Genomic DNA, 7,218 nt, shown 5'->3' with positions numbered 1-7,218 from the left:
GAATCCCTTCTGGCTGATACAGTGAAAGCCTAAGATATCTGAAGCAAGAAGATCTGAGGTTTTGGATAAAACACAGGTTAATATGTCCTTTCACATCAGTAGAGCGAAGGTACCTGTCCATACATATGCTCTTTGCCTGGAGCTAATGCAAAATAATATGATGTAGCTTCACTTTGTTTCACTGTCAGCAAAGTTAAATTGCATTATTATATCTTTGTCACCAGCCAAGAACGTGTGCCCAGACTGCTACCTCAGCTCTTCTGATGTTTGGTGACTTGTTAAGTCACTCTTGCTTGATCATATGTCAGAGCTTGGAGTCCTTCACAGCTGTCACAAAGTCCTTGGGAGTCCTAGTTTTGTTACTCTGGGATATATTCTTATTTGCAAGGACTTCTGGCTGTATATAGCACAGATATTTTACCCAGGGTTTTTTTTGTTGTTGTTGTTGGGGTTTTTGGGGTTTTTGGGGTTTTTGTGGGTTTCTTTTGTTTGTTTTGTGTGGGTTTTTTTGCATGGGGTGTGACAGATTGGATGCTTTTTATCGATCAGGAAAACCATCTCCCAAGAGAACAGCACTTTCTGACTCAAACCCTTTCAAGTCCTTTAATGAGAATTAAAAATAATAAAATAATAACTGAAACTGTTTCTTAAAGAAGAAAGATTCTGTCAAATATCTGATATCTGCAAGGCTATAAATAAGAGAGATACTTTTTGAGTTCATAGAACTTCATTGTTTTCAGAGAGCTATTGAGAGGAACAGCATGAAAAGAATGGAGTCTGCTTCTCCAGTAGTATATAGATTGACCCTCCTAAATGAAGACAGTTGGTAAGAATGATATGATCTGAGACAGAAAAGCAGCAGAAATTCAGACTTTATATAAATGTATCTATTTAATTTATGTCTCAACTCCAGAAGCCTGCCATAAAGAAAATGAAATGCAAGCTTGAAACACAGGCTTGTTCTAATAGATGCAGGGGGAAGAATAAAGCTAACAAATATATTTGTTTCCCTAGTAATCCCTCTTCATTATAGGGCATAGCTGTTTTGCTTAATGGTCATAAATGAATCCAATATGAACTCAAACAAAAGGAGGTTTCTTTTCTCTTTGTAGATTAAATCATTTGTAAAAATATTTCAAGTGTATTCAGCATCAGTGAAGTCAAATAAAGCCTTTGATTTGCACAAGCAAAAATTTACCATAGCTAGTATCATTCTATGACAAGTAGCAAGAGGTAATTTTTCCCTGGAGCCAACTTCCATTGGATCAGGGTTGTTCCAGTCTATAGCAGAGAGAGTTTGTATTTGAATCTGTGTACCAGCACACATAATAATGAATCACACCCTACATTGATTTAGTAAACCAATAGGTTTTATTAACTCAACAATGAGATTAAAATGGATTAAAACAGGGGAGGGGCTCTATCATTACTCTAGTAATTTACCCCAATTCTACAGCAAGTGCAATTCACTTTGCTTTTAATACCTGATTAGACTCCTCTCAGTACTGCCAAAATGTTTTCTCCAGGGGGAAAAGTGCAGCAGATATAGGTGAATCCTATACCCACATGTAACTACAGAGAGGGCAAGCAAACAAGACAACTTTAATCAGAGTTTGGACCTCTCAGTGTTATCCCAGACAAAGAAGTCAATGATTTCTCTTGGCAGGGAGTTCTGCAGCCTCCTGTGCTAAAACACACAGGAAAGCACAGATAGAGCACCAGTCCTATGAGGAGCAGCTGAGGGAGCTGGGAGTGTTTATTCTGGAGAAAAGGAGGCTCAGGGGAGACCTTATCACTCTTTGTTTCTCCCTGACAGGAGACTGCAGCCAGGTGGGGGCTGAGCTCTAGTCCCCAGTGCCAGGATGAGAGGAAATGCCTCTCTGTGCCTGCCCTGCCCTCCTCACCCCATACCCAGCATCCTCAGCCCAGCAGGCACCTGGCTCACAAGGTGGCTTTGGACTGGCAGCTCTGGCAGTGCCCTGGAGCTCTAAGATCTGCCTGAGAACAAAGTAAATGAGGTCAAGCAGAGCTGTGCTGCTCCTGGTACCAGCGTGGGCAGTTTCAGAGCCGTGAGCATTTCTCCCCTCCATTATCTCCAGCTGAGATTCACGCCTGTTCCATTCCTTTCAGCACATTCAGGACTGGGCACCACCTTCTCCAGGATTACTCTGGGAGTCCCCTGGTGCAAACCAGTGGTTTTCAACCCCTGAGGATGCCTGGGGACCTGGGGGCTGTTGCTAATGGCCCTGCAGGGGGAAGCCATAAATCGTGCAAAAGGATAAAGCTTTTTGCAGTAGGCTCAGGCTTGCTGGACAGGGCTTACATGGGGAAATTATGGGGTTTTAGAGGACAACAAATTGGGAAAAACCCTTGCATATAGCTTGTCCTGGAGTCTGGGGAGAGTATAGGAGAGCCTCCTGTTTTGCTTTAATCACCTAATCAAATGCTCTTTGGACTCAAAATGGGTCTTCAGAGAAATTCCTGTCAGAGCCCAGGTGGATCTGAGCCCAGCCCAGCAAAGGCCAGTTTTGGAGGGATTGGCCTATGGGGTATGGAAGCATAGAAGACAGGGCTGGAGGAGAGCCCAAGGAAATATCTAGTCCTCCTCCTGAGCCAGGAAAACTAACATAATGAGTATTTAATTGCTTTAGTATGGGCTTTTTTTATAAATTGTGTGTAATCATCAAGTTATGCTGTACATATGCAATAAAATTAAGCAAATATTCAATGTTTTTTCACAGATAAAGATAAAATAAATCCAGCTCTCCCTTCCTGAGTTAATCCACCATGAACAACTCGATCAATAACCATCCTTTTAAGCCATCATCCACCCACCTCACTCCTTCCCACTTTCTCCTGTTTTCTGGGAGCAGTTTGATTTAAATTGCCAATAACTATCCTCACGACCGCTGTAATTATGACATTCATTATGATTGCTATTTGTTATTATATCAGTAAAGGAAATACTTTATCTCTCTGTGGGAATTTGCAAGATTTTGTAATCATTTTCCCCGTTCTGGATTTATCAGTGTTTATGAACCAGTAATCTAAAAAAAAAAAGTACAGATCAGATCAATTTACAGTTCATTTAGATACCTTGAAAATATTTCATTAAATGGTGCTGAGATTTCTGATATTAAAAAAATATTAATTTAGTTCTTGAAAATGAGGAAACAGGATGTTTTGCCATTTAAAAAAATTAAAGTTTCTTCAAATGAGGAAATTAATTTAAACCAAGTTCTTCTGCAAACAGCTTGTTTGACCTACATTCACCAAGAGAAAAAGCATTTAATCTAAAAATTGTCAGCTTGCCATTTACTATCAAAAGTTTATATGACACATACAAAGCTGCATAAAAAGTTACTGCTGTTGTTGGTGTTCTCAAAAAGAAAAACAGAATGGCCTAAAGGAGTTAAGCACAGTCAGGGATTTCAAATTTGAAACTTCTTAGATATTTTTGATACCATCTTAGCCTCAAGGTCACATAGAAATGACCTCTAATTCTGCAGCTCTGAGAGAACTTTGCAGAGCTCTCTGAATTTAATTGTAGGATATATAAGTTTGGGCTTTATACAGTTACTATGTAATCACCAAACCCTTATCCATCCTTTTAACTTCAAAAGCATTTATTTAGAATAAATCTGATGCTATTACCTTCACCCCAGTTTTGATGGTTGTAGTTGAGGGCTGCTCATCTCAGATATTCCAAATCCAGCCTCTCAAGCATGGGCAGCTGATACAGACTCGACTCGTCACGGACTTCAGTCTGTGAACTTGGCAACTGCATGAGCAAGTGACTCATGCCCCAGTTCGTGTTTGTCTGTTAGCTCAGACACATTTGTCTGGAGAAGAGCTGTGGAAATAATTGGGTTTGGGGGGTAGTGGCAATTCTCATTGCATAAGGATGCTATAAATCACATTCAAACCTGATGCCAGCTTCCTTTACCATCCTGCTTTAAAAAGGTTACATCTAAAGTGGTTTCTTCCCATTTCTGGCATCTTGAACTTCTCTGACCCTTTGTCTTTGTCTCTTTGCCCTAAAACCTTGGGGCATATAAAGTCTTTATCTATTAACTGTCATTCCTGCACTGTGCTGCATGTGCCTGGTCTGGCTCCAGCCAGATGATTTTGTCTGTACAAAGTACTCATACTGAGGTTCAGGAGCTCCTGACTACCTCAGCAGCTCTGGGAGGAGAACCTACAGACCACCTGGCTAACCACTGAGGGATTCAGTGATGGCTTCAGCAGCAGCTCCAAGGGGCAGCAGAAAGTCCATTGTCCTGAAGAGCATTTATGAGCTATGGAGATTTATGGATGCCTGTGACAAACTGCCTCAGTTCCTACCTTTGAAAAAAAGGGGTGATGCCTAGCAGAGGGAGAAGGTGTTGATCACCTAATATGTTCTGCTGAAGGCACTGTCAGCAGTGACTTTACTGTCACTATGACTTTACTGTCTCTGGCATGTGATGGAGCTGGGCAGAGTGCAGGAGCTCCGTGTGGCTGTGTGAGAAATCCGGTGTATAAAGGACACATCATGGAATGGTTTGGGTTGAAAGGGACCTCAAAGATTATTTCATTCCAAACCCCCACCACGAGCAGGGACACCTCCCACTAGACCAGGTTGCTTAGGGGTCCATCCAACCTGGCCTTGAACACTTCCAGAAATGCAGCATCTTTTCTGATAAAGGAAGGAGCAGGGCTGAAATTTGTATAATGCAAGGAAAAGCTGTATATCAAAGGGAGAAAGAAGTAAGCTCATAAAATATGTTATCAAAGAAATGATGTCATCTGAGTAAAGAAAAATGACAGGAGACTTCAGCCTGACCATTTCCTTACCCTGGTACTCTGCTGCCATATTAACACAGGGATTCAACACAGCCACAGCGGGAACCTTTGCCTCCAGTGAAGAACAGCAATTAGAGTATTTCCAATGCACCATCCATTTCTTCTTAAGCTATCTGAATTGTCCTCTCTTGAATAAAGAGGGTCAATCATATAAAGAGGTCTTTAACCCTGCTCCAAGCAGTATGAGGAAAGAGGAATATTTCTGAACACACACGCAAAGTTTGTGGGAACAGCCCGGGGAAAATCGTTCCAACAAATGTCTGGTTCATAGCTAGGTTTTCCAGATGGCATCAATATATCATGAAGAGTCAGAGAGAGCCTTTCGGAATGCAAATTGCTATTCACATTTTACCTAATTTATGCAAATTAGCTCATTCAGTTTTCTACCTAATCCTCCCTGGAGTTCCTCCAAGGCTTGAAAGGAAAGATATTCTTCTTACAAAATATATATAATCCATATTAATTGCTTCTGATGGAGATGAGTGGGATGGACAGCTATTCCAGCAGTTAATATTTTAATCACTTCAGCCCAGCAGTAGCCCTGCCTCAGGTGAACAACCCCTGAATGTCTCCACATTGCTGACATAAACCATAAATGGCTGCATATTGGGATGCTCCCAGTGGGGACTGGTAGGAAAGCAGATTTTGGGAGGAACTGATCAGCACTGAACTATTGAGGACAGAGCTGGTGTGTGGGCAGATCTGATAGGCAGCAGACCAAAATATTTTGTTTACCCAAGCTGGGAAGAGGGCTGCAAGAGAAGGATGAGGCTCAGTGATGGAGCAAGGATTCCCTGGGGATGCTGACTTTTGTGTTGGTATGCACTGACAGAGCTGAGAGGTGGGTCAGACTGAACCCAGATGAGAAGTGCTGAAATGCAGCTTCCCACCCCTCTGAGGAAGGTGGAGATGCAGGGATGGCAGAGGAGAATAGAAGGGGTCAGCACAGCACCTCTATTAGTCTAAGCCAAAGGTATGGGAATACTCTGGGATCCATCTGGTCAATGGACATCAACACATCCTGAGTCCAGCCAGCACCTTGCCCCACTCCATCCTAAACAGAAGAAGAATTGTAGAAGAATGAATGGAAAAAGCAGAAGATGGTTGAGTTGAGAAGTCTCAAAACTACCCACTTATTATGAAGCAATTAAAATATGTTAGAGCATATTGACTTCTGTCTGTCCTTGCTTTAATATTGGTGTGTTATCTGGAATAGCTGTTCTTTAACCACACACTGGTGTTTATGGATTTCTTATCCCTGTTCTTTGTGTCTGGATGGCTGGGATCAGATACTGAGATAAAATAGTAAGACTAATTCTGAAATCAATGAATTAGAGATTTAATGCATTGATATTTCATGGCTTATCTTTGTAGAAAAGCAGGACACATATGCAAGCAGTGAAATGGTGTGTGCCACTTGTGGTACTGACAGACCTCAGAACTCCCTCACATGATGGGTTTTGTCAGGATCAGGGCACATGGGAACCTATTACACCTGTACCAAAACCCACCCAAATCCCTGAAGCAGATTCCAGGTGCAACAGGTGAGAATTGGGTCTGATTTAGATGTGCTTTATTGATATTGCCCAAGCCTTTAACAAGCTTAGCCCAAGGGTGGACCTGCATCAAATTACACAATCTTTTTTGTGTTATCTGCTTTCTAGACCATGGCAAAGGCACTGACTGATGTGTTTCAGCAGGTATTTTTTTCCTGTAGTGCTGTCAGTAACAAGTCTCCTTCTGCCAGTCAGGAAAACTTGCCTCTGAAGTATTTTTGAATTGACATTTCAAATACATTTTTTTTGTGTCAGGTCTGCAGGAAAAGACTGAAGCAATTGATTGGTGACTTTCAAGAAATAGATATTTTTTACTCTTCTGTAGGAAAGACATGGGATTTTCTGGCAATGCCTAGGGACAGGTATATCACTGCATTGCACTGCACAGCTGTTATTTATATAACATGATTGATGCTGTCTGCTACATTTCAGAGGGATCCATAAGATTACAAAGTGCAAGGATGTGGGAAGAACCTTCTTTGCCCTCCACCTACACCTAATAGTAGTGGGTTTTTTAATATAAATAATAGCAGAGCAGAGTACATTATAGTAATTTACAGGTTATATCACCTGAAATGGAGCCTTGAACAAAATAGGTTGATCACTTTGATGCTAAAAGAGGCTATAAATATGTAATTTGTATAAAAACACAGCAAGTTGAGCTAGCATTTTTTCAGCAAGGTGATTACTTATGGGTGTCCAGGGACAGATCTCAGACTTCTCAGCATAAGCAACTTCTCATTGCAGGTGCCTACAGGAGCTCAGCAAATCATTCATGAGCTGAGCCTGGTCAGTCAGAGCAAGCCCTGCTCTCGTC

The 7,218-nt window shown here is 41.5% G+C and overlaps 1 long non-coding RNA gene across 1 annotated transcript in view; it reads right to left on the bottom strand.

Moving 5' to 3' along the window:
- The window catches only part of LOC148222259 (uncharacterized), a 60,924-nt gene extending 57,165 nt beyond the window's left edge, over positions 1–3,759 (bottom strand). The window contains exon 1 of the long non-coding RNA XR_015806544.1: positions 3,655–3,759. This is a non-coding gene — a long non-coding RNA (uncharacterized LOC148222259). The remainder of the gene's footprint in view (positions 1–3,654) is intronic.
- Positions 3,760–7,218: the final 3,459 nt, after the last annotated feature.

This window comes from Sturnus vulgaris, chromosome 13 (assembly GCF_052056855.1).
Source record: "Sturnus vulgaris isolate bStuVul1 chromosome 13, bStuVul1.hap1, whole genome shotgun sequence".
Taxonomy (NCBI): Eukaryota; Metazoa; Chordata; class Aves; order Passeriformes; family Sturnidae; genus Sturnus; species Sturnus vulgaris.
Note: the sequence above shows the minus strand (reverse complement) of the source record. Positions and strands in the feature narration are given on the sequence as shown.